This window comes from Pagrus pagrus (assembly GCF_965226575.1).
Source record: "Pagrus pagrus genome assembly, contig: HAP1_SCAFFOLD_77, whole genome shotgun sequence".
In the NCBI taxonomy this organism is placed as follows: Eukaryota; Metazoa; Chordata; class Actinopteri; order Spariformes; family Sparidae; genus Pagrus; species Pagrus pagrus.
This window is the reverse complement of record NW_028175386.1, coordinates 53,617-80,562: the sequence shown is the minus strand read 5'-3', so window position 1 is coordinate 80,562 and position 26,946 is coordinate 53,617.

Genomic DNA, 26,946 nt, shown 5'->3' with positions numbered 1-26,946 from the left:
CAAACAGGTTTACTAGCCTGAACTGGTTGAATTTGGATCTTCTTCATGGCAAAGGAGTTTTTACCTGGAATTTCATTCATTAAAGGTGAAAAGTGGCTTATGTCAAAAATGAGCGTTTCAGAGCGAGAGCAGCCTGTTTTTGCACTAAGCTGCATTTCACTGAAAAAAGGTCTTTCAAACAGGTTTACTAGCCTGAACTTGTTGAATTTGGATCTTCTTCATGGCAAAGGAGTTTTTACCTGGAATTTAATTCATTAAGGCTGAAAAGTGGGTTATGTCAAAAATGAGCGTTTCAGAGCGATAGGAGGCTGTTTTAGCACTGTACAGTCTCCTAAGGCTGAAAAGTGGCTTATGTGAAAAATGAGCGTTTCAGAGCGAGAGCAGCCTGTTTTTGCACTAAGCTGCATTTCACTGAAAAAAGGTCTTTCAAACAGGTTTACTAGCCTGAACTGGTTGAATTTGGATCTTCTTCATGGCAAAGGAGTTTTTACCTGGAATTTCATTCTTTAAGGCTGAAAAGTGGCTTATGTCAAAAATGAGCGTTTCAGAGCGATTGGAGGCTGTTTTAGCGCTGAAAAGTGGCTTGTGTGAAAAATGAGCGTTTCAGAGCGAGAGCAGCCTGATTTTGCACTAAGCTGCATTTCACTGAAAAAAGGTCTTTCAAACAGGTTTACTAGCCTGAACTGGTTGAATTTGGATCTTCTTCATGGCAAAGGAGTTTTTACCTGGAATTTCATTCATTAAACGTGAAAAGTGGCTTATGTCAAAAATGAGCGTTTCAGAGCGATTGGAGGCTGTTTTAGCACTGTACAGTCGCCTAAGGCTGAAAAGTGGCTTATGTGAAAAATGAGCGTTTCAGAGCGAGAGCAGCCTGTTTTTGCACTAAGCTGCATTTCACTGAAAAAAGGTCTTTCAAACAGGTTTACTAGCCTGAACTGGTTGAATTTGGATCTTCTTCATGGCAAAGGAGTTTTTACCTGGAATTTCATTCATTAAAGGTGAAAAGTGGCTTATGTCAAAAATGAGCGTTTCAGAGCGATTGGAGGCTGTTTTAGCGCTGAAAAGTGGCTTATGTGAAAAATGAGCGTTTCAGAGCGAGAGCAGCCTGTTTTTGCACTAAGCTGCATTTCACTGAAAAAAGGTCTTTCAAACAGGTTTACTAGCCTGAACTTGTTGAATTTGGATCTTCTTCATGGCAAAGGAGTTTTTACCTGGAATTTAATTCATTAAGGCTGAAAAGTGGGTTATGTCAAAAATGAGCGTTTCAGAGCGATAGGAGGCTGTTTTAGCACTGCACAGTCGCCTAAGGCTGAAAAGTGGCTTATGTGAAAAATGAGCGTTTCAGAGCGAGAGCAGCCTGTTTTTGCACTAAGCTGCATTTCACTGAAAAAAGGTCTTTCAAACAGGTTTACTAGCCTGAACTTGTTGAATTTGGATCTTCTTCATGGCAAAGGAGTTTTTACCTGGAATTTAATTCATTAAGGCTGAAAAGTGGGTTATGTCAAAAATGAGCGTTTCAGAGCGATAGGAGGCTGTTTTAGCACTGTACAGTCGCCTAAGGCTGAAAAGTGGCTTATGTGAAAAATGAGCGTTTCAGAGCGAGAGGAGGCTGTTTTTGCACTGTACAGTCGCCTATAAGGCTGAAAAGTGGCTTATGTGAAAAATGAGCGTTTCAGAGCGAGAGCAGCCTGTTTTGGCACTAAGCTGCATTTCACTGAAAAAAGGTCTTTCAAACAGGTTTACTAGCCTGAACTGGATGAATTTGGATCTTCTTCATGGCAAAGGAGTTTTTACCTGGAATTTCATTCATTAAAGGTGAAAAGTGGCGTATGTCAAAAATGAGCGTTTCAGAGCGATTGGAGGCTGTTTTAGCGCTGAAAAGTGGCTTATGTGAAAAATGAGCGTTTCAGAGCGAGAGGAGGCTGTTTTTGCACTGTACAGTCGCCTATAAGGCTGAAAAGTGGCTTATGTGAAAAATGAGCGTTTCAGAGCGAGAGCAGCCTGTTTTGGCACTAAGCTGCATTTCACTGAAAAAAGGTCTTTCAAACAGGTTTACTAGCCTGAACTGGATGAATTTGGATCTTCTTCATGGCAAAGGAGTTTTTACCTGGAATTTCATTCATTAAAGGTGAAAAGTGGCTTATGTCAAAAATGAGCGTTTCAGAGCGATTGGAGGCTGTTTTAGCACTGTACAGTCGCCTAAGGCTGAAAAGTGGCTTATGTGAAAAATGAGCGTTTCAGAGCGAGAGCAGCCTGTTTTTGCACTAAGCTGCATTTCACTGAAAAAAGGTCTTTCAAACAGGTTTACTAGCCTGAACTGGTTGAATTTGGATCTTCTTCATGGCAAAGGAGTTTTTACCTGGAATTTCATTCATTAAAGGTGAAAAGTGGCTTATGTCAAAAATGAGCGTTTCAGAGCGAGAGCAGCCTGTTTTTGCACTAAGCTGCATTTCACTGAAAAAAGGTCTTTCAAACAGGTTTACTAGCCTGAACTTGTTGAATTTGGATCTTCTTCATGGCAAAGGAGTTTTTACCTGGAATTTAATTCATTAAGGCTGAAAAGTGGGTTATGTCAAAAATGAGCGTTTCAGAGCGATAGGAGGCTGTTTTAGCACTGTACAGTCTCCTAAGGCTGAAAAGTGGCTTATGTGAAAAATGAGCGTTTCAGAGCGAGAGCAGCCTGTTTTTGCACTAAGCTGCATTTCACTGAAAAAAGGTCTTTCAAACAGGTTTACTAGCCTGAACTGGTTGAATTTGGATCTTCTTCATGGCAAAGGAGTTTTTACCTGGAATTTCATTCTTTAAGGCTGAAAAGTGGCTTATGTCAAAAATGAGCGTTTCAGAGCGATTGGAGGCTGTTTTAGCGCTGAAAAGTGGCTTATGTGAAAAATGAGCGTTTCAGAGCGAGAGCAGCCTGTTTTTGCACTAAGCTGCATTTCACTGAAAAAAGGTCTTTCAAACAGGTTTACTAGCCTGAACTTGTTGAATTTGGATCTTCTTCATGGCAAAGGAGTTTTTACCTGGAATTTAATTCATTAAGGCTGAAAAGTGGGTTATGTCAAAAATGAGCGTTTCAGAGCGATAGGAGGCTGTTTTAGCACTGTACAGTCTCCTAAGGCTGAAAAGTGGCTTATGTGAAAAATGAGCGTTTCAGAGCGAGAGCAGCCTGTTTTTGCACTAAGCTGCATTTCACTGAAAAAAGGTCTTTCAAACAGGTTTACTAGCCTGAATTGGTTGAATTTGGATCTTCTTCATGGCAAAGGAGTTTTTACCTGGAATTTCATTCATTAAAGGTGAAAAGTGGCTTATGTCAAAAATGAGCGTTTCAGAGCGATTGGAGGCTGTTTTAGCGCTGAAAAGTGGCTTATGTGAAAAATGAGCGTTTCAGAGCGAGAGCAGCCTGTTTTTGCACTAAGCTGCATTTCACTGAAAAAAGGTCTTTCAAACAGGTTTACTAGCCTGAACTTGTTGAATTTGGATCTTCTTCATGGCAAAGGAGTTTTTACCTGGAATTTAATTCATTAAGGCTGAAAAGTGGGTTATGTCAAAAATGAGCGTTTCAGAGCGATAGGAGGCTGTTTTAGCACTGTACAGTCGCCTAAGGCTGAAAAGTGGCTTATGTGAAAAATGAGCGTTTCAGAGCGAGAGCAGCCTGTTTTTGCACTAAGCTGCATTTCACTGAAAAAAGGTCTTTCAAACAGGTTTACTAGCCTGAACTGGTTGAATTTGGATCTTATTCATGGCAAAGGAGTTTTTACCTGGAATTTCATTCATTAAAGGTGAAAAGTGGCTTATGTCAAAAATGAGCGTTTCAGAGCGATTGGAGGCTGTTTTAGCACTGTACAGTCGCCTAAGGCTGAAAAGTGGCTTATGTGAAAAATGAGCGTTTCAGAGCGAGAGCAGCCTGTTTTTGCACTAAGCTGCATTTCACTGAAAAAAGGTCTTTCAAACAGGTTTACTAGCCTGAACTGGTTGAATTTGGATCTTCTTCATGGCAAAGGAGTTTTTACCTGGAATTTCATTCATTAAAGGTGAAAAGTGGCTTATGTCAAAAATGAGCGTTTCAGAGCGATTGGAGGCTGTTTTAGCACTGTACAGTCGCCTAAGGCTGAAAAGTGGCTTATGTGAAAAATGAGCGTTTCAGAGCGAGAGCAGCCTGTTTTTGCACTAAGCTGCATTTCACTGAAAAAAGGTCTTTCAAACAGGTTTACTAGCCTGAACTGGTTGAATTTGGATCTTCTTCATGGCAAAGGAGTTTTTACCTGGAATTTCATTCATTAAAGGTGAAAAGTGGCTTATGTCAAAAATGAGCGTTTCAGAGCGATTGGAGGCTGTTTTAGCGCTGAAAAGTGGCTTATGTGAAAAATGAGCGTTTCAGAGCGAGAGCAGCCTGTTTTTGCACTAAGCTGCATTTCACTGAAAAAAGGTCTTTCAAACAGGTTTACTAGCCTGAACTGGTTGAATTTGGATCTTCTTCATGGCAAAGGAGTTTTTACCTGGAATTTCATTCATTAAAGGTGAAAAGTGGCTTATGTCAAAAATGAGCGTTTCAGAGCGATTGGAGGCTGTTTTAGCACTGTACAGTCGCCTAAGGCTGAAAAGTGGCTTATGTGAAAAATGAGCGTTTCAGAGCGAGAGCAGCCTGTTTTTGCACTAAGCTGCATTTCACTGAAAAAAGGTCTTTCAAACAGGTTTACTAGCCTGAACTGGTTGAATTTGGATCTTCTTCATGGCAAAGGAGTTTTTACCTGGAATTTCATTCATTAAAGGTGAAAAGTGGCTTATGTCAAAAATGAGCGTTTCAGAGCGATTGGAGGCTGTTTTAGCACTGTACAGTCGCCTAAGGCTGAAAAGTGGCTTATGTGAAAAATGAGCGTTTCAGAGCGAGAGCAGCCTGTTTTGGCACTAAGCTGCATTTCACTGAAAAAAGGTCTTTCAAACAGGTTTACTAGCCTGAACTGGTTGAATTTGGATCTTCTTCATGGCAAAGGAGTTTTTACCTGGAATTTCATTCTTTAAGGCTGAAAAGTGGCTTATGTCAAAAATGAGCGTTTCAGAGCGATTGGAGGCTGTTTTAGCGCTGAAAAGTGGCTTGTGTGAAAAATGAGCGTTTCAGAGCGAGAGCAGCCTGATTTTGCACTAAGCTGCATTACACTGAAAAAAGGTCTTTCAAACAGGTTTACTAGCCTGAACTGGTTGAATTTGGATCTTCTTCATGGCAAAGGAGTTTTTACCTGGAATTTCATTCATTAAACGTGAAAAGTGGCTTATGTCAAAAATGAGCGTTTCAGAGCGATTGGAGGCTGTTTTAGCACTGTACAGTCGCCTAAGGCTGAAAAGTGGCTTATGTGAAAAATGAGCGTTTCAGAGCGAGAGCAGCCTGTTTTTGCACTAAGCTGCATTTCACTGAAAAAAGGTCTTTCAAACAGGTTTACTAGCCTGAACTGGTTGAATTTGGATCTTCTTCATGGCAAAGGAGTTTTTACCTGGAATTTCATTCATTAAAGGTGAAAAGTGGCTTATGTCAAAAATGAGCGTTTCAGAGCGATTGGAGGCTGTTTTAGCGCTGAAAAGTGGCTTATGTGAAAAATGAGCGTTTCAGAGCGAGAGCAGCCTGTTTTTGCACTAAGCTGCATTTCACTGAAAAAAGGTCTTTCAAACAGGTTTACTAGCCTGAACTTGTTGAATTTGGATCTTCTTCATGGCAAAGGAGTTTTTACCTGGAATTTAATTCATTAAGGCTGAAAAGTGGCTTATGTCAAAAATGAGCGTTTCAGAGCGATAGGAGGCTGTTTTAGCACTGTACAGTCTCCTAAGGCTGAAAAGTGGCTTATGTGAAAAATGAGCGTTTCAGAGCGAGAGCAGCCTGTTTTTGCACTAAGCTGCATTTCACTGAAAAAAGGTCTTTCAAACAGGTTTACTAGCCTGAATTGGTTGAATTTGGATCTTCTTCATGGCAAAGGAGTTTTTACCTGGAATTTCATTCATTAAAGGTGAAAAGTGGCTTATGTCAAAAATGAGCGTTTCAGAGCGATTGGAGGCTGTTTTAGCGCTGAAAAGTGGCTTATGTGAAAAATGAGCGTTTCAGAGCGAGAGCAGCCTGTTTTTGCACTAAGCTGCATTTCACTGAAAAAAGGTCTTTCAAACAGGTTTACTAGCCTGAACTTGTTGAATTTGGATCTTCTTCATGGCAAAGGAGTTTTTACCTGGAATTTAATTCATTAAGGCTGAAAAGTGGGTTATGTCAAAAATGAGCGTTTCAGAGCGATAGGAGGCTGTTTTAGCACTGTACAGTCTCCTAAGGCTGAAAAGTGGCTTATGTGAAAAATGAGCGTTTCAGAGCGAGAGCAGCCTGTTTTTGCACTAAGCTGCATTTCACTGAAAAAAGGTCTTTCAAACAGGTTTACTAGCCTGAACTGGATGAATTTGGATCTTCTTCATGGCAAAGGAGTTTTTACCTGGAATTTCATTCATTAAAGGTGAAAAGTGGCTTATGTCAAAAATGAGCGTTTCAGAGCGATTGGAGGCTGTTTTAGCACTGTACAGTCGCCTAAGGCTGAAAAGTGGCTTATGTGAAAAATGAGCGTTTCAGAGCGAGAGCAGCCTGTTTTTGCACTAAGCTGCATTTCACTGAAAAAAGGTCTTTCAAACAGGTTTACTAGCCTGAACTGGTTGAATTTGGATCTTCTTCATGGCAAAGGAGTTTTTACCTGGAATTTCATTCATTAAAGGTGAAAAGTGGCTTATGTCAAAAATGAGCGTTTCAGAGCGAGAGCAGCCTGTTTTTGCACTAAGCTGCATTTCACTGAAAAAAGGTCTTTCAAACAGGTTTACTAGCCTGAACTTGTTGAATTTGGATCTTCTTCATGGCAAAGGAGTTTTTACCTGGAATTTAATTCATTAAGGCTGAAAAGTGGGTTATGTCAAAAATGAGCGTTTCAGAGCGATAGGAGGCTGTTTTAGCACTGTACAGTCTCCTAAGGCTGAAAAGTGGCTTATGTGAAAAATGAGCGTTTCAGAGCGAGAGCAGCCTGTTTTTGCACTAAGCTGCATTTCACTGAAAAAAGGTCTTTCAAACAGGTTTACTAGCCTGAACTGGTTGAATTTGGATCTTCTTCATGGCAAAGGAGTTTTTACCTGGAATTTCATTCTTTAAGGCTGAAAAGTGGCTTATGTCAAAAATGAGCGTTTCAGAGCGATTGGAGGCTGTTTTAGCGCTGAAAAGTGGCTTATGTGAAAAATGAGCGTTTCAGAGCGAGAGCAGCCTGTTTTTGCACTAAGCTGCATTTCACTGAAAAAAGGTCTTTCAAACAGGTTTACTAGCCTGAACTTGTTGAATTTGGATCTTCTTCATGGCAAAGGAGTTTTTACCTGGAATTTAATTCATTAAGGCTGAAAAGTGGGTTATGTCAAAAATGAGCGTTTCAGAGCGATAGGAGGCTGTTTTAGCACTGTACAGTCTCCTAAGGCTGAAAAGTGGCTTATGTGAAAAATGAGCGTTTCAGAGCGAGAGCAGCCTGTTTTTGCACTAAGCTGCATTTCACTGAAAAAAGGTCTTTCAAACAGGTTTACTAGCCTGAATTGGTTGAATTTGGATCTTCTTCATGGCAAAGGAGTTTTTACCTGGAATTTCATTCATTAAAGGTGAAAAGTGGCTTATGTCAAAAATGAGCGTTTCAGAGCGATTGGAGGCTGTTTTAGCGCTGAAAAGTGGCTTATGTGAAAAATGAGCGTTTCAGAGCGAGAGCAGCCTGTTTTTGCACTAAGCTGCATTTCACTGAAAAAAGGTCTTTCAAACAGGTTTACTAGCCTGAACTTGTTGAATTTGGATCTTCTTCATGGCAAAGGAGTTTTTACCTGGAATTTAATTCATTAAGGCTGAAAAGTGGGTTATGTCAAAAATGAGCGTTTCAGAGCGATAGGAGGCTGTTTTAGCACTGTACAGTCGCCTAAGGCTGAAAAGTGGCTTATGTGAAAAATGAGCGTTTCAGAGCGAGAGCAGCCTGTTTTTGCACTAAGCTGCATTTCACTGAAAAAAGGTCTTTCAAACAGGTTTACTAGCCTGAACTGGTTGAATTTGGATCTTATTCATGGCAAAGGAGTTTTTACCTGGAATTTCATTCATTAAAGGTGAAAAGTGGCTTATGTCAAAAATGAGCGTTTCAGAGCGATTGGAGGCTGTTTTAGCACTGTACAGTCGCCTAAGGCTGAAAAGTGGCTTATGTGAAAAATGAGCGTTTCAGAGCGAGAGCAGCCTGTTTTTGCACTAAGCTGCATTTCACTGAAAAAAGGTCTTTCAAACAGGTTTACTAGCCTGAACTGGTTGAATTTGGATCTTCTTCATGGCAAAGGAGTTTTTACCTGGAATTTCATTCATTAAAGGTGAAAAGTGGCTTATGTCAAAAATGAGCGTTTCAGAGCGATTGGAGGCTGTTTTAGCACTGTACAGTCGCCTAAGGCTGAAAAGTGGCTTATGTGAAAAATGAGCGTTTCAGAGCGAGAGCAGCCTGTTTTTGCACTAAGCTGCATTTCACTGAAAAAAGGTCTTTCAAACAGGTTTACTAGCCTGAACTGGTTGAATTTGGATCTTCTTCATGGCAAAGGAGTTTTTACCTGGAATTTCATTCATTAAAGGTGAAAAGTGGCTTATGTCAAAAATGAGCGTTTCAGAGCGATTGGAGGCTGTTTTAGCGCTGAAAAGTGGCTTATGTGAAAAATGAGCGTTTCAGAGCGAGAGCAGCCTGTTTTTGCACTAAGCTGCATTTCACTGAAAAAAGGTCTTTCAAACAGGTTTACTAGCCTGAACTGGTTGAATTTGGATCTTCTTCATGGCAAAGGAGTTTTTACCTGGAATTTCATTCATTAAAGGTGAAAAGTGGCTTATGTCAAAAATGAGCGTTTCAGAGCGATTGGAGGCTGTTTTAGCACTGTACAGTCGCCTAAGGCTGAAAAGTGGCTTATGTGAAAAATGAGCGTTTCAGAGCGAGAGCAGCCTGTTTTTGCACTAAGCTGCATTTCACTGAAAAAAGGTCTTTCAAACAGGTTTACTAGCCTGAACTGGTTGAATTTGGATCTTCTTCATGGCAAAGGAGTTTTTACCTGGAATTTCATTCATTAAAGGTGAAAAGTGGCTTATGTCAAAAATGAGCGTTTCAGAGCGATTGGAGGCTGTTTTAGCACTGTACAGTCGCCTAAGGCTGAAAAGTGGCTTATGTGAAAAATGAGCGTTTCAGAGCGAGAGCAGCCTGTTTTGGCACTAAGCTGCATTTCACTGAAAAAAGGTCTTTCAAACAGGTTTACTAGCCTGAACTGGTTGAATTTGGATCTTCTTCATGGCAAAGGAGTTTTTACCTGGAATTTCATTCTTTAAGGCTGAAAAGTGGCTTATGTCAAAAATGAGCGTTTCAGAGCGATTGGAGGCTGTTTTAGCGCTGAAAAGTGGCTTGTGTGAAAAATGAGCGTTTCAGAGCGAGAGCAGCCTGATTTTGCACTAAGCTGCATTACACTGAAAAAAGGTCTTTCAAACAGGTTTACTAGCCTGAACTGGTTGAATTTGGATCTTCTTCATGGCAAAGGAGTTTTTACCTGGAATTTCATTCATTAAACGTGAAAAGTGGCTTATGTCAAAAATGAGCGTTTCAGAGCGATTGGAGGCTGTTTTAGCACTGTACAGTCGCCTAAGGCTGAAAAGTGGCTTATGTGAAAAATGAGCGTTTCAGAGCGAGAGCAGCCTGTTTTTGCACTAAGCTGCATTTCACTGAAAAAAGGTCTTTCAAACAGGTTTACTAGCCTGAACTGGTTGAATTTGGATCTTCTTCATGGCAAAGGAGTTTTTACCTGGAATTTCATTCATTAAAGGTGAAAAGTGGCTTATGTCAAAAATGAGCGTTTCAGAGCGATTGGAGGCTGTTTTAGCGCTGAAAAGTGGCTTATGTGAAAAATGAGCGTTTCAGAGCGAGAGCAGCCTGTTTTTGCACTAAGCTGCATTTCACTGAAAAAAGGTCTTTCAAACAGGTTTACTAGCCTGAACTTGTTGAATTTGGATCTTCTTCATGGCAAAGGAGTTTTTACCTGGAATTTAATTCATTAAGGCTGAAAAGTGGCTTATGTCAAAAATGAGCGTTTCAGAGCGATAGGAGGCTGTTTTAGCACTGTACAGTCTCCTAAGGCTGAAAAGTGGCTTATGTGAAAAATGAGCGTTTCAGAGCGAGAGCAGCCTGTTTTTGCACTAAGCTGCATTTCACTGAAAAAAGGTCTTTCAAACAGGTTTACTAGCCTGAATTGGTTGAATTTGGATCTTCTTCATGGCAAAGGAGTTTTTACCTGGAATTTCATTCATTAAAGGTGAAAAGTGGCTTATGTCAAAAATGAGCGTTTCAGAGCGATTGGAGGCTGTTTTAGCGCTGAAAAGTGGCTTATGTGAAAAATGAGCGTTTCAGAGCGAGAGCAGCCTGTTTTTGCACTAAGCTGCATTTCACTGAAAAAAGGTCTTTCAAACAGGTTTACTAGCCTGAACTTGTTGAATTTGGATCTTCTTCATGGCAAAGGAGTTTTTACCTGGAATTTAATTCATTAAGGCTGAAAAGTGGGTTATGTCAAAAATGAGCGTTTCAGAGCGATAGGAGGCTGTTTTAGCACTGTACAGTCTCCTAAGGCTGAAAAGTGGCTTATGTGAAAAATGAGCGTTTCAGAGCGAGAGCAGCCTGTTTTTGCACTAAGCTGCATTTCACTGAAAAAAGGTCTTTCAAACAGGTTTACTAGCCTGAACTGGTTGAATTTGGATCTTCTTCATGGCAAAGGAGTTTTTACCTGGAATTTCATTCTTTAAGGCTGAAAAGTGGCTTATGTCAAAAATGAGCGTTTCAGAGCGATTGGAGGCTGTTTTAGCGCTGAAAAGTGGCTTGTGTGAAAAATGAGCGTTTCAGAGCGAGAGCAGCCTGATTTTGCACTAAGCTGCATTTCACTGAAAAAAGGTCTTTCAAACAGGTTTACTAGCCTGAACTTGTTGAATTTGGATCTTCTTCATGGCAAAGGAGTTTTTACCTGGAATTTAATTCATTAAGGCTGAAAAGTGGGTTATGTCAAAAATGAGCGTTTCAGAGCGATAGGAGGCTGTTTTAGCACTGTACAGTCGCCTAAGGCTGAAAAGTGGCTTATGTGAAAAATGAGCGTTTCAGAGCGAGAGGAGGCTGTTTTTGCACTGTACAGTCGCCTATAAGGCTGAAAAGTGGCTTATGTGAAAAATGAGCGTTTCAGAGCGAGAGCAGCCTGTTTTGGCACTAAGCTGCATTTCACTGAAAAAAGGTCTTTCAAACAGGTTTACTAGCCTGAACTTGTTGAATTTGGATCTTCTTCATGGCAAAGGAGTTTTTACCTGGAATTTAATTCATTAAGGCTGAAAAGTGGGTTATGTCAAAAATGAGCGTTTCAGAGCGATAGGAGGCTGTTTTAGCACTGTACAGTCGCCTAAGGCTGAAAAGTGGCTTATGTGAAAAATGAGCGTTTCAGAGCGAGAGGAGGCTGTTTTTGCACTGTACAGTCGCCTATAAGGCTGAAAAGTGGCTTATGTGAAAAATGAGCGTTTCAGAGCGAGAGCAGCCTGTTTTGGCACTAAGCTGCATTTCACTGAAAAAAGGTCTTTCAAACAGGTTTACTAGCCTGAACTGGTTGAATTTGGATCTTCTTCATGGCAAAGGAGTTTTTACCTGGAATTTCATTCATTAAAGGTGAAAAGTGGCTTATGTCAAAAATGAGCGTTTCAGAGCGATTGGAGGCTGATTTAGCGCTGAAAAGTGGCTTGTGTGAAAAATGAGCGTTTCAGAGCGAGAGCAGCCTGATTTTGCACTAAGCTGCATTTCACTGAAAAAAGGTCTTTCAAACAGGTTTACTAGCCTGAACTGGTTGAATTTGGATCTTATTAATGGCAAAGGAGTTTTTACCTGGAATTTCATTCATTAAAGGTGAAAAGTGGCTTATGTCAAAAATGAGCGTTTCAGAGCGATTGGAGGCTGTTTTAGCGCTGAAAAGTGGCTTATGTGAAAAATGAGCGTTTCAGAGCCAGAGGAGGCTGTTTTTGCACTGTACAGTCGCCTATAAGGCTGAAAAGTGGCTTATGTGAAAAATGAGCGTTTCAGAGCGAGAGCAGCCTGTTTTGGCACTAAGCTGCATTTCACTGAAAAAAGGTCTTTCAAACAGGTTTACTAGCCTGAACTTGTTGAATTTGGATCTTCTTCATGGCAAAGGAGTTTTTACCTGGAATTTAATTCATTAAGGCTGAAAAGTGGGTTATGTCAAAAATGAGCGTTTCAGAGCGATAGGAGGCTGTTTTAGCACTGTACAGTCGCCTAAGGCTGAAAAGTGGCTTATGTGAAAAATGAGCGTTTCAGAGCGAGAGGAGGCTGTTTTTGCACTGTACAGTCGCCTATAAGGCTGAAAAGTGGCTTATGTGAAAAATGAGCGTTTCAGAGCGAGAGCAGCCTGTTTTGGCACTAAGCTGCATTTCACTGAAAAAAGGTCTTTCAAACAGGTTTACTAGCCTGAACTGGTTGAATTTGGATCTTCTTCATGGCAAAGGAGTTTTTACCTGGAATTTCATTCATTAAAGGTGAAAAGTGGCTTATGTCAAAAATGAGCGTTTCAGAGCGATTGGAGGCTGATTTAGCGCTGAAAAGTGGCTTGTGTGAAAAATGAGCGTTTCAGAGCGAGAGCAGCCTGATTTTGCACTAAGCTGCATTTCACTGAAAAAAGGTCTTTCAAACAGGTTTACTAGCCTGAACTGGTTGAATTTGGATCTTATTAATGGCAAAGGAGTTTTTACCTGGAATTTCATTCATTAAAGGTGAAAAGTGGCTTATGTCAAAAATGAGCGTTTCAGAGCGATTGGAGGCTGTTTTAGCGCTGAAAAGTGGCTTATGTGAAAAATGAGCGTTTCAGAGCGAGAGGAGGCTGTTTTTGCACTGTACAGTCGCCTATAAGGCTGAAAAGTGGCTTATGTGAAAAATGAGCGTTTCAGAGCGAGAGCAGCCTGTTTTGGCACTAAGCTGCATTTCACTGAAAAAAGGTCTTTCAAACAGGTTTACTAGCCTGAACTGGATGAATTTGGATCTTCTTCATGGCAAAGGAGTTTTTACCTGGAATTTCATTCATTAAAGGTGAAAAGTGGCTTATGTCAAAAATGAGCGTTTCAGAGCGATTGGAGGCTGTTTTAGCACTGTACAGTCGCCTAAGGCTGAAAAGTGGCTTATGTGAAAAATGAGCGTTTCAGAGCGAGAGCAGCCTGTTTTTGCACTAAGCTGCATTTCACTGAAAAAAGGTCTTTCAAACAGGTTTACTAGCCTGAACTGGTTGAATTTGGATCTTCTTCATGGCAAAGGAGTTTTTACCTGGAATTTCATTCATTAAAGGTGAAAAGTGGCTTATGTCAAAAATGAGCGTTTCAGAGCGAGAGCAGCCTGTTTTTGCACTAAGCTGCATTTCACTGAAAAAAGGTCTTTCAAACAGGTTTACTAGCCTGAACTTGTTGAATTTGGATCTTCTTCATGGCAAAGGAGTTTTTACCTGGAATTTAATTCATTAAGGCTGAAAAGTGGGTTATGTCAAAAATGAGCGTTTCAGAGCGATAGGAGGCTGTTTTAGCACTGTACAGTCTCCTAAGGCTGAAAAGTGGCTTATGTGAAAAATGAGCGTTTCAGAGCGAGAGCAGCCTGTTTTTGCACTAAGCTGCATTTCACTGAAAAAAGGTCTTTCAAACAGGTTTACTAGCCTGAACTGGTTGAATTTGGATCTTCTTCATGGCAAAGGAGTTTTTACCTGGAATTTCATTCTTTAAGGCTGAAAAGTGGCTTATGTCAAAAATGAGCGTTTCAGAGCGATTGGAGGCTGTTTTAGCGCTGAAAAGTGGCTTATGTGAAAAATGAGCGTTTCAGAGCGAGAGCAGCCTGTTTTTGCACTAAGCTGCATTTCACTGAAAAAAGGTCTTTCAAACAGGTTTACTAGCCTGAACTTGTTGAATTTGGATCTTCTTCATGGCAAAGGAGTTTTTACCTGGAATTTAATTCATTAAGGCTGAAAAGTGGGTTATGTCAAAAATGAGCGTTTCAGAGCGATAGGAGGCTGTTTTAGCACTGTACAGTCTCCTAAGGCTGAAAAGTGGCTTATGTGAAAAATGAGCGTTTCAGAGCGAGAGCAGCCTGTTTTTGCACTAAGCTGCATTTCACTGAAAAAAGGTCTTTCAAACAGGTTTACTAGCCTGAATTGGTTGAATTTGGATCTTCTTCATGGCAAAGGAGTTTTTACCTGGAATTTCATTCATTAAAGGTGAAAAGTGGCTTATGTCAAAAATGAGCGTTTCAGAGCGATTGGAGGCTGTTTTAGCGCTGAAAAGTGGCTTATGTGAAAAATGAGCGTTTCAGAGCGAGAGCAGCCTGTTTTTGCACTAAGCTGCATTTCACTGAAAAAAGGTCTTTCAAACAGGTTTACTAGCCTGAACTTGTTGAATTTGGATCTTCTTCATGGCAAAGGAGTTTTTACCTGGAATTTAATTCATTAAGGCTGAAAAGTGGGTTATGTCAAAAATGAGCGTTTCAGAGCGATAGGAGGCTGTTTTAGCACTGTACAGTCGCCTAAGGCTGAAAAGTGGCTTATGTGAAAAATGAGCGTTTCAGAGCGAGAGCAGCCTGTTTTTGCACTAAGCTGCATTTCACTGAAAAAAGGTCTTTCAAACAGGTTTACTAGCCTGAACTGGTTGAATTTGGATCTTATTCATGGCAAAGGAGTTTTTACCTGGAATTTCATTCATTAAAGGTGAAAAGTGGCTTATGTCAAAAATGAGCGTTTCAGAGCGATTGGAGGCTGTTTTAGCACTGTACAGTCGCCTAAGGCTGAAAAGTGGCTTATGTGAAAAATGAGCGTTTCAGAGCGAGAGCAGCCTGTTTTTGCACTAAGCTGCATTTCACTGAAAAAAGGTCTTTCAAACAGGTTTACTAGCCTGAACTGGTTGAATTTGGATCTTCTTCATGGCAAAGGAGTTTTTACCTGGAATTTCATTCATTAAAGGTGAAAAGTGGCTTATGTCAAAAATGAGCGTTTCAGAGCGATTGGAGGCTGTTTTAGCACTGTACAGTCGCCTAAGGCTGAAAAGTGGCTTATGTGAAAAATGAGCGTTTCAGAGCGAGAGCAGCCTGTTTTTGCACTAAGCTGCATTTCACTGAAAAAAGGTCTTTCAAACAGGTTTACTAGCCTGAACTGGTTGAATTTGGATCTTCTTCATGGCAAAGGAGTTTTTACCTGGAATTTCATTCATTAAAGGTGAAAAGTGGCTTATGTCAAAAATGAGCGTTTCAGAGCGATTGGAGGCTGTTTTAGCGCTGAAAAGTGGCTTATGTGAAAAATGAGCGTTTCAGAGCGAGAGCAGCCTGTTTTTGCACTAAGCTGCATTTCACTGAAAAAAGGTCTTTCAAACAGGTTTACTAGCCTGAACTGGTTGAATTTGGATCTTCTTCATGGCAAAGGAGTTTTTACCTGGAATTTCATTCATTAAAGGTGAAAAGTGGCTTATGTCAAAAATGAGCGTTTCAGAGCGATTGGAGGCTGTTTTAGCGCTGAAAAGTGGCTTATGTGAAAAATGAGCGTTTCAGAGCGAGAGCAGCCTGTTTTTGCACTAAGCTGCATTTCACTGAAAAAAGGTCTTTCAAACAGGTTTACTAGCCTGAACTGGTTGAATTTGGATCTTCTTCATGGCAAAGGAGTTTTTACCTGGAATTTCATTCATTAAAGGTGAAAAGTGGCTTATGTCAAAAATGAGCGTTTCAGAGCGATTGGAGGCTGTTTTAGCACTGTACAGTCGCCTAAGGCTGAAAAGTGGCTTATGTGAAAAATGAGCGTTTCAGAGCGAGAGCAGCCTGTTTTTGCACTAAGCTGCATTTCACTGAAAAAAGGTCTTTCAAACAGGTTTACTAGCCTGAACTGGTTGAATTTGGATCTTCTTCATGGCAAAGGAGTTTTTACCTGGAATTTCATTCATTAAAGGTGAAAAGTGGCTTATGTCAAAAATGAGCGTTTCAGAGCGATTGGAGGCTGTTTTAGCACTGTACAGTCGCCTAAGGCTGAAAAGTGGCTTATGTGAAAAATGAGCGTTTCAGAGCGAGAGCAGCCTGTTTTTGCACTAAGCTGCATTTCACTGAAAAAAGGTCTTTCAAACAGGTTTACTAGCCTGAACTGGTTGAATTTGGATCTTCTTCATGGCAAAGGAGTTTTTACCTGGAATTTAATTCATTAAGGCTGAAAAGTGGGTTATGTCAAAAATGAGCGTTTCAGAGCGATAGGAGGCTGTTTTAGCACTGTACAGTCTCCTAAGGCTGAAAAGTGGCTTATGTGAAAAATGAGCGTTTCAGAGCGAGAGCAGCCTGTTTTTGCACTAAGCTGCATTTCACTGAAAAAAGGTCTTTCAAACAGGTTTACTAGCCTGAACTGGTTGAATTTGGATCTTCTTCATGGCAAAGGAGTTTTTACCTGGAATTTCATTCATTAAAGGTGAAAAGTGGCTTATGTCAAAAATGAGCGTTTCAGAGCGATTGGAGGCTGTTTTAGCACTGTACAGTCGCCTAAGGCTGAAAAGTGGCTTATGTGAAAAATGAGCGTTTCAGAGCGAGAGCAGCCTGTTTTTGCACTAAGCTGCATTTCACTGAAAAAAGGTCTTTCAAACAGGTTTACTAGCCTGAACTGGTTGAATTTGGATCTTCTTCATGGCAAAGGAGTTTTTACCTGGAATTTCATTCATTAAAGGTGAAAAGTGGCTTATGTCAAAAATGAGCGTTTCAGAGCGATTGGAGGCTGTTTTAGCACTGTACAGTCGCCTAAGGCTGAAAAGTGGCTTATGTGAAAAATGAGCGTTTCAGAGCGAGAGCAGCCTGTTTTTGCACTAAGCTGCATTTCACTGAAAAAAGGTCTTTCAAACAGGTTTACTAGCCTGAACTGGTTGAATTTGGATCTTCTTCATGGCAAAGGAGTTTTTACCTGGAATTTCATTCATTAAAGGTGAAAAGTGGCTTATGTCAAAAATGAGCGTTTCAGAGCGATTGGAGGCTGTTTTAGCACTGTACAGTCGCCTAAGGCTGAAAAGTGGCTTATGTGAAAAATGAGCGTTTCAGAGCGAGAGCAGCCTGTTTTTGCACTAAGCTGCATTTCACTGAAAAAAGGTCTTTCAAACAGGTTTACTAGCCTGAACTTGTTGAATTTGGATCTTCTTCATGGCAAAGGAGTTTTTACCTGGAATTTAATTCATTAAGGCTGAAAAGTGGCTTATGTGAAAAATGAGCGTTTCAGAGCGAGAGGAGGCTGTTTTGGCACTAAGCTGCATTTCACTGAAAAAAGGTCTTTCAAACAGGTTTACTAGCCTGAACTGGATGAATTTGGATCTTCTTCATGGCAAAGGAGTTTTTACCTGGAATTTCATTCATTAAAGGTGAAAAGTGGCTTATGTCAAAAATGAGCGTTTCAGAGCGATTGGAGGCTGTTTTAGCGCTGAAAAGTGGCTTATGTGAAAAATGAGCGTTTCAGAGCGAGAGCAGGCTGTTTTTGCACTAAGCTGCATTTCACTGAAAAAAGGTCTTTCAAACAGGTTTACTAGCCTGAACTGGTTGAATTTGGATCTTCTTCATGGCAAAGGAGTTTTTACCTGGAATTTCATTCATTAAAGGTGAAAAGTGGCTTATGTCAAAAATGAGCGTTTCAGAGCGATTGGAGGCTGTTTTAGCACTGTACAGTCGCCTAAGGCTGAAAAGTGGCTTATGTGAAAAATGAGCGTTTCAGAGCGAGAGCAGCCTGTTTTTGCACTAAGCTGCATTTCACTGAAAAAAGGTCTTTCAAACAGGTTTACTAGCCTGAACTGGTTGAATTTGGATCTTCTTCATGGCAAAGGAGTTTTTACCTGGAATTTCATTCATTAAAGGTGAAAAGTGGCTTATGTCAAAAATGAGCGTTTCAGAGCGATTGGAGGCTGTTTTAGCACTGTACAGTCGCCTAAGGCTGAAAAGTGGCTTATGTGAAAAATGAGCGTTTCAGAGCGAGAGCAGCCTGTTTTTGCACTAAGCTGCATTTCACTGAAAAAAGGTCTTTCAAACAGGTTTACTAGCCTGAACTGGTTGAATTTGGATCTTCTTCATGGCAAAGGAGTTTTTACCTGGAATTTCATTCATTAAAGGTGAAAAGTGGCTTATGTCAAAAATGAGCGTTTCAGAGCGATTGGAGGCTGTTTTAGCACTGTACAGTCGCCTAAGGCTGAAAAGTGGCTTATGTGAAAAATGAGCGTTTCAGAGCGAGAGCAGCCTGTTTTTGCACTAAGCTGCATTTCACTGAAAAAAGGTCTTTCAAACAGGTTTACTAGCCTGAACTTGTTGAATTTGGATCTTCTTCATGGCAAAGGAGTTTTTACCTGGAATTTAATTCATTAAGGCTGAAAAGTGGCTTATGTGAAAAATGAGCGTTTCAGAGCGATTGGAGGCTGTTTTGGCACTAAGCTGCATTTCACTGAAAAAAGGTCTTTCAAACAGGTTTACTAGCCTGAACTGGATGAATTTGGATCTTCTTCATGGCAAAGGAGTTTTTACCTGGAATTTCATTCATTAAAGGTGAAAAGTGGCTTATGTCAAAAATGAGCGTTTCAGAGCGATTGGAGGCTGTTTTAGCGCTGAAAAGTGGCTTATGTGAAAAATGAGCGTTTCAGAGCGAGAGGAGGCTGTTTTTGCACTGTACAGTCGCCTATAAGGCTGAAAAGTGGCTTATGTGAAAAATGAGCGTTTCAGAGCGAGAGCAGCCTGTTTTGGCACTAAGCTGCATTTCACTGAAAAAAGGTCTTTCAAACAGGTTTACTAGCCTGAACTGGATGAATTTGGATCTTCTTCATGGCAAAGGAGTTTTTACCTCGAATTTCATTCATTAAAGGTGAAAAGTGGCTTATGTCAAAAATGAGCGTTTCAGAGCGATTGGAGGCTGTTTTAGCACTGTACAGTCGCCTAAGGCTGAAAAGTGGCTTATGTCAAAAATGAGCGTTTCAGAGCGAGAGCAGCCTGTTTTGGCACTAAGCTGCATTTCACTGAAAAAAGGTCTTTCAACCAGGTTTACTAGCCTGAACTGGATGAATTTGGATCTTCTTCATGGCAAAGGAGTTTTTTCCTGGAATTTCATTCATTAAAGGTGAAAAGTGGCTTATGTCAAAAATGAGCGTTTCAGAGCGATTGGAGGCTGTTTTAGCGCTGAAAAGTGGCTTATGTGAAAAATGAGCGTTTCAGAGCGAGAGCAGCCTGTTTTTGCACTAAGCTGCATTTCACTGAAAAAAGGTCTTTCAAACAGGTTTACTAGCCTGAACTGGTTGAATTTGGATCTTCTTCATGGCAAAGGAGTTTTTACCTGGAATTTCATTCATTAAAGGTGAAAAGTGGCTTATGTCAAAAATGAGCGTTTCAGAGCGATTGGAGGCTGTTTTAGCGCTGAAAAGTGGCTTATGTGAAAAATGAGCGTTTCAGAGCGAGAGCAGCCTGTTTTTGCACTAAGCTGCATTTCACTGAAAAAAGGTCTTTCAAACAGGTTTACTAGCCTGAACTGGTTGAATTTGGATCTTCTTCATGGCAAAGGAGTTTTTACCTGGAATTTCATTCATTAAAGGTGAAAAGTGGCTTATGTCAAAAATGAGCGTTTCAGAGCGATTGGAGGCTGTTTTAGCACTGTACAGTCGCCTAAGGCTGAAAAGTGGCTTATGTGAAAAATGAGCGTTTCAGAGCGAGAGCAGCCTGTTTTTGCACTAAGCTGCATTTCACTGAAAAAAGGTCTTTCAAACAGGTTTACTAGCCTGAACTGGTTGAATTTGGATCTTCTTCATGGCAAAGGAGTTTTTACCTGGAATTTCATTCATTAAAGGTGAAAAGTGGCTTATGTCAAAAATGAGCGTTTCAGAGCGATTGGAGGCTGTTTTAGCGCTGAAAAGTGGCTTATGTGAAAAATGAGCGTTTCAGAGCGATAGGAGGCTGTTTTAGCACTGCACAGTCGCCTAAGGCTGAAAAGTGGCTTATGTCAAAAATGAGCGTTTCAGAGCGATTGGAGGCTGTTTTAGCGCTGAAAAGTGGCTTATGTGAAAAATGAGCGTTTCAGAGCGAGAGCAGCCTGTTTTTGCACTAAGCTGCATTTCACTGAAAAAAGGTCTTTCAAACAGGTTTACTAGCCTGAACTGGTTGAATTTGGATCTTCTTCATGGCAAATGAGTTTTTACCTGGAATTTAATTCATTAAGGCTGAAAAGTGGGTTATGTCAAAAATGAGCGTTTCAGAGCGATAGAAGGCTGTTTTAGCACTGTACAGTCGCCTAAGGCTGAAAAGTGGCTTATGTGAAAAATGAGCGTTTCAGAGCGAGAGGAGGCTATTTTTGCACTGTACAGTCGCCTATAAGGCTGAAAAGTGGCTTATGTGAAAAATGAGCGTTTCAGAGCGAGAGCAGCCTGTTTTTGCACTAAGCTGCATTTCACTGAAAAAAGGTCTTTCAAACAGGTTTACTAGCCTGAACTTGTTGAATTTGGATCTTCTTCATGGCAAAGGAGTTTTTACCTGGAATTTAATTCATTAAGGCTGAAAAGTGGGTTATGTCAAAAATGAGCGTTTCAGAGCGATAGGAGGCTGTTTTAGCACTGTACAGTCTCCTAAGGCTGAAAAGTGGCTTATGTGAAAAATGAGCGTTTCAGAGCGAGAGCAGCCTGTTTTTGCACTAAGCTGCATTTCACTGAAAAAAGGTCTTTCAAACAGGTTTACTAGCCTGAACTGGTTGAATTTGGATCTTCTTCATGGCAAAGGAGTTTTTACCTGGAATTTCATTCTTTAAGGCTGAAAAGTGGCTTATGTCAAAAATGAGCGTTTCAGAGCGATTGGAGGCTGTTTTAGCGCTGAAAAGTGGCTTGTGTGAAAAATGAGCGTTTCAGAGCGAGAGCAGCCTGATTTTGCACTAAGCTGCATTTCACTGAAAAAAGGTCTTTCAAACAGGTTTACTAGCCTGAACTGGTTGAATTTGGATCTTATTCATGGCAAAGGAGTTTTTACCTGGAATTTCATTCATTAAAGGTGAAAAGTGGCTTATGTCAAAAATGAGCGTTTCAGAGCGATTGGAGGCTGTTTTAGCGCTGAAAAGTGGCTTATGTGAAAAATGAGCGTTTCAGAGCGAGAGCAGCCTGTTTTTGCACTAAGCTGCATTTCACTGAAAAAAGGTCTTTCAAACAGGTTTACTAGCCTGAACTTGTTGAATTTGGATCTTCTTCATGGCAAAGGAGTTTTTACCTGGAATTTAATTCATTAAGGCTGAAAAGTGGGTTATGTCAAAAATGAGCGTTTCAGAGCGATAGGAGGCTGTTTTAGCACTGTACAGTCGCCTAAGGCTGAAAAGTGGCTTATGTGAAAAATGAGCGTTTCAGAGCGAGAGGAGGCTGTTTTTGCACTGTACAGTCGCCTATAAGGCTGAAAAGTGGCTTATGTGAAAAATGAGCGTTTCAGAGCGAGAGCAGCCTGTTTTGGCACTAAGCTGCATTTCACTGAAAAAAGGTCTTTCAAACAGGTTTACTAGCCTGAACTTGTTGAATTTGGATCTTCTTCATGGCAAAGGAGTTTTTACCTGGAATTTAATTCATTAAGGCTGAAAAGTGGGTTATGTCAAAAATGAGCGTTTCAGAGCGATAGGAGGCTGTTTTAGCACTGTACAGTCTCCTAAGGCTGAAAAGTGGCTTATGTGAAAAATGAGCGTTTCAGAGCGAGAGCAGCCTGTTTTTGCACTAAGCTGCATTTCACTGAAAAAAGGTCTTTCAAACAGGTTTACTAGCCTGAACTGGTTGAATTTGGATCTTCTTCATGGCAAAGGAGTTTTTACCTGGAATTTCATTCTTTAAGGCTGAAAAGTGGCTTATGTCAAAAATGAGCGTTTCAGAGCGATTGGAGGCTGTTTTAGCGCTGAAAAGTGGCTTGTGTGAAAAATGAGCGTTTCAGAGCGAGAGCAGCCTGATTTTGCACTAAGCTGCATTTCACTGAAAAAAGGTCTTTCAAACAGGTTTACTAGCCTGAACTTGTTGAATTTGGATCTTCTTCATGGCAAAGGAGTTTTTACCTGGAATTTAATTCATTAAGGCTGAAAAGTGGGTTATGTCAAAAATGAGCGTTTCAGAGCGATAGGAGGCTGTTTTAGCACTGTACAGTCGCCTAAGGCTGAAAAGTGGCTTATGTGAAAAATGAGCGTTTCAGAGCGAGAGGAGGCTGTTTTTGCACTGTACAGTCGCCTATAAGGCTGAAAAGTGGCTTATGTGAAAAATGAGCGTTTCAGAGCGAGAGCAGCCTGTTTTGGCACTAAGCTGCATTTCACTGAAAAAAGGTCTTTCAAACAGGTTTACTAGCCTGAACTTGTTGAATTTGGATCTTCTTCATGGCAAAGGAGTTTTTACCTGGAATTTAATTCATTAAGGCTGAAAAGTGGGTTATGTCAAAAATGAGCGTTTCAGAGCGATAGGAGGCTGTTTTAGCACTGTACAGTCGCCTAAGGCTGAAAAGTGGCTTATGTGAAAAATGAGCGTTTCAGAGCGAGAGGAGGCTGTTTTTGCACTGTACAGTCGCCTATAAGGCTGAAAAGTGGCTTATGTGAAAAATGAGCGTTTCAGAGCGAGAGCAGCCTGTTTTGGCACTAAGCTGCATTTCACTGAAAAAAGGTCTTTCAAACAGGTTTACTAGCCTGAACTGGTTGAATTTGGATCTTCTTCATGGCAAAGGAGTTTTTACCTGGAATTTCATTCATTAAAGGTGAAAAGTGGCTTATGTCAAAAATGAGCGTTTCAGAGCGATTGGAGGCTGATTTAGCGCTGAAAAGTGGCTTGTGTGAAAAATGAGCGTTTCAGAGCGAGAGCAGCCTGATTTTGCACTAAGCTGCATTTCACTGAAAAAAGGTCTTTCAAACAGGTATACTAGCCTGAACTTGTTGAATTTGGATCTTCTTCATGGCAAAGGAGTTTTTTCCTGAAATTTCATTCATTAAAGGTGAAAAGTGGCTTATGTCAAAAATGAGCGTTTCAGAGCGATTGGAGGCTGTTTTAGCGCTGAAAAGTGGCTTATGTGAAAAATGAGCGTTTCAGAGCGAGAGCAGCCTGTTTTTGCACTAAGCTGCATTTCACTGAAAAAAGGTCTTTCAAACAGGTTTACTAGCCTGAACTGGTTGAATTTGGATCTTCTTCATGGCAAATGAGTTTTTACCTGGAATTTAATTCATTAAGGCTGAAAAGTGGGTTATGTCAAAAATGAGCGTTTCAGAGCGATAGAAGGCTGTTTTAGCACTGTACAGTCGCCTAAGGCTGAAAAGTGGCTTATGTGAAAAATGAGCGTTTCAGAGCGAGAGGAGGCTATTTTTGCACTGTACAGTCGCCTATAAGGCTGAAAAGTGGCTTATGTGAAAAATGAGCGTTTCAGAGCGAGAGCAGCCTGTTTTTGCACTAAGCTGCATTTCACTGAAAAAAGGTCTTTCAAACAGGTTTACTAGCCTGAACTTGTTGAATTTGGATCTTCTTCATGGCAAAGGAGTTTTTACCTGGAATTTAATTCATTAAGGCTGAAAAGTGGGTTATGTCAAAAATGAGCGTTTCAGAGCGATAGGAGGCTGTTTTAGCACTGTACAGTCTCCTAAGGCTGAAAAGTGGCTTATGTGAAAAATGAGCGTTTCAGAGCGAGAGCAGCCTGTTTTTGCACTAAGCTGCATTTCACTGAAAAAAGGTCTTTCAAACAGGTTTACTAGCCTGAACTGGTTGAATTTGGATCTTCTTCATGGCAAAGGAGTTTTTACCTGGAATTTCATTCTTTAAGGCTGAAAAGTGGCTTATGTCAAAAATGAGCGTTTCAGAGCGATTGGAGGCTGTTTTAGCGCTGAAAAGTGGCTTGTGTGAAAAATGAGCGTTTCAGAGCGAGAGCAGCCTGATTTTGCACTAAGCTGCATTTCACTGAAAAAAGGTCTTTCAAACAGGTTTACTAGCCTGAACTGGTTGAATTTGGATCTTATTCATGGCAAAGGAGTTTTTACCTGGAATTTCATTCATTAAAGGTGAAAAGTGGCTTATGTCAAAAATGAGCGTTTCAGAGCGATTGGAGGCTGTTTTAGCGCTGAAAAGTGGCTTATGTGAAAAATGAGCGTTTCAGAGCGAGAGCAGCCTGTTTTTGCACTAAGCTGCATTTCACTGAAAAAAGGTCTTTCAAACAGGTTTACTAGCCTGAACTTGTTGAATTTGGATCTTCTTCATGGCAAAGGAGTTTTTACCTGGAATTTAATTCATTAAGGCTGAAAAGTGGGTTATGTCAAAAATGAGCGTTTCAGAGCGATAGGAGGCTGTTTTAGCACTGTACAGTCGCCTAAGGCTGAAAAGTGGCTTATGTGAAAAATGAGCGTTTCAGAGCGAGAGGAGGCTGTTTTTGCACTGTACAGTCGCCTATAAGGCTGAAAAGTGGCTTATGTGAAAAATGAGCGTTTCAGAGCGAGAGCAGCCTGTTTTGGCACTAAGCTGCATTTCACTGAAAAAAGGTCTTTCAAACAGGTTTACTAGCCTGAACTTGTTGAATTTGGATCTTCTTCATGGCAAAGGAGTTTTTACCTGGAATTTAATTCATTAAGGCTGAAAAGTGGGTTATGTCAAAAATGAGCGTTTCAGAGCGATAGGAGGCTGTTTTAGCACTGTACAGTCTCCTAAGGCTGAAAAGTGGCTTATGTGAAAAATGAGCGTTTCAGAGCGAGAGCAGCCTGTTTTTGCACTAAGCTGCATTTCACTGAAAAAAGGTCTTTCAAACAGGTTTACTAGCCTGAACTGGTTGAATTTGGATCTTCTTCATGGCAAAGGAGTTTTTACCTGGAATTTCATTCTTTAAGGCTGAAAAGTGGCTTATGTCAAAAATGAGCGTTTCAGAGCGATTGGAGGCTGTTTTAGCGCTGAAAAGTGGCTTGTGTGAAAAATGAGCGTTTCAGAGCGAGAGCAGCCTGATTTTGCACTAAGCTGCATTTCACTGAAAAAAGGTCTTTCAAACAGGTTTACTAGCCTGAACTTGTTGAATTTGGATCTTCTTCATGGCAAAGGAGTTTTTACCTGGAATTTAATTCATTAAGGCTGAAAAGTGGGTTATGTCAAAAATGAGCGTTTCAGAGCGATAGGAGGCTGTTTTAGCACTGTACAGTCGCCTAAGGCTGAAAAGTGGCTTATGTGAAAAATGAGCGTTTCAGAGCGAGAGGAGGCTGTTTTTGCACTGTACAGTCGCCTATAAGGCTGAAAAGTGGCTTATGTGAAAAATGAGCGTTTCAGAGCGAGAGCAGCCTGTTTTGGCACTAAGCTGCATTTCACTGAAAAAAGGTCTTTCAAACTGGTTTACTAGCCTGAACTTGTTGAATTTGGATCTTCTTCATGGCAAAGGAGTTTTTACCTGGAATTTAATTCATTAAGGCTGAAAAGTGGGTTATGTCAAAAATGAGCGTTTCAGAGCGATAGGAGGCTGTTTTAGCACTGTACAGTCGCCTAAGGCTGAAAAGTGGCTTATGTGAAAAATGAGCGTTTCAGAGCGAGAGGAGGCTGTTTTTGCACTGTACAGTCGCCTATAAGGCTGAAAAGTGGCTTATGTGAAAAATGAGCGTTTCAGAGCGAGAGCAGCCTGTTTTGGCACTAAGCTGCATTTCACTGAAAAAAGGTCTTTCAAACAGGTTTACTAGCCTGAACTGGTTGAATTTGGATCTTCTTCATGGCAAAGGAGTTTTTACCTGGAATTTCATTCATTAAAGGTGAAAAGTGGCTTATGTCAAAAATGAGCGTTTCAGAGCGATTGGAGGCTGATTTAGCGCTGAAAAGTGGCTTGTGTGAAAAATGAGCGTTTCAGAGCGAGAGCAGCCTGATTTTGCACTAAGCTGCATTTCACTGAAAAAAGGTCTTTCAAACAGGTTTACTAGCCTGAACTGGTTGAATTTGGATCTTATTAATGGCAAAGGAGTTTTTACCTGGAATTTCATTCATTAAAGGTGAAAAGTGGCTTATGTCAAAAATGAGCGTTTCAGAGCGATTGGAGGCTGTTTTAGCGCTGAAAAGTGGCTTATGTGAAAAATGAGCGTTTCAGAGCGAGAGCAGCCTGTTTTTGCACTAAGCTGCATTTCACTGAAAAAAAGTCTTTCAAACAGGTTTACTAGCCTGAACTTGTTGAATTTGGATCTTCTTCATGGCAAAGGAGTTTTTACCTGGAATTTAATTCATTAAGGCTGAAAAGTGGGTTATGTCAAAAATGAGCGTTTCAGAGCGATAGGAGGCTGTTTTAGCACTGTACAGTCGCCTAAGGCTGAAAAGTGGCTTATGTGAAAAATGAGCGTTTCAGAGCGAGAGGAGGCTGTTTTTGCACTGTACAGTCGCCTATAAGGCTGAAAAGTGGCTTATGTGAAAAATGAGCGTTTCAGAGCGAGAGCAGCCTGTTTTGGCACTAAGCTGCATTTCACTGAAAAAAGGTCTTTCAACCAGGTTTACTAGCCTGAACTGGATGAATTTGGATCTTCTTCATGGCAAAGGAGTTTTTACCTGGAATTTCATTCATTAAAGGTGAAAAGTGGCTTATGTCAAAAATGAGCGTTTCAGAGCGATTGGAGGCTGTTTTAGCGCTGAAAAGTGGCTTATGTGAAAAATGAGCGTTTCAGAGCGAGAGCAGCCTGTTTTTGCACTAAGCTGCATTTCACTGAAAAAAGGTCTTTCAAACAGGTTTACTAGCCTGAACTTGTTGAATTTGGATCTTCTTCATGGCAAAGGAGTTTTTACCTGGAATTTAATTCATTAAGGCTGAAAAGTGGGTTATGTCAAAAATGAGCGTTTCAGAGCGATAGGAGGCTGTTTTAGCACTGTACAGTCTCCTAAGGCTGAAAAGTGGCTTATGTGAAAAATGA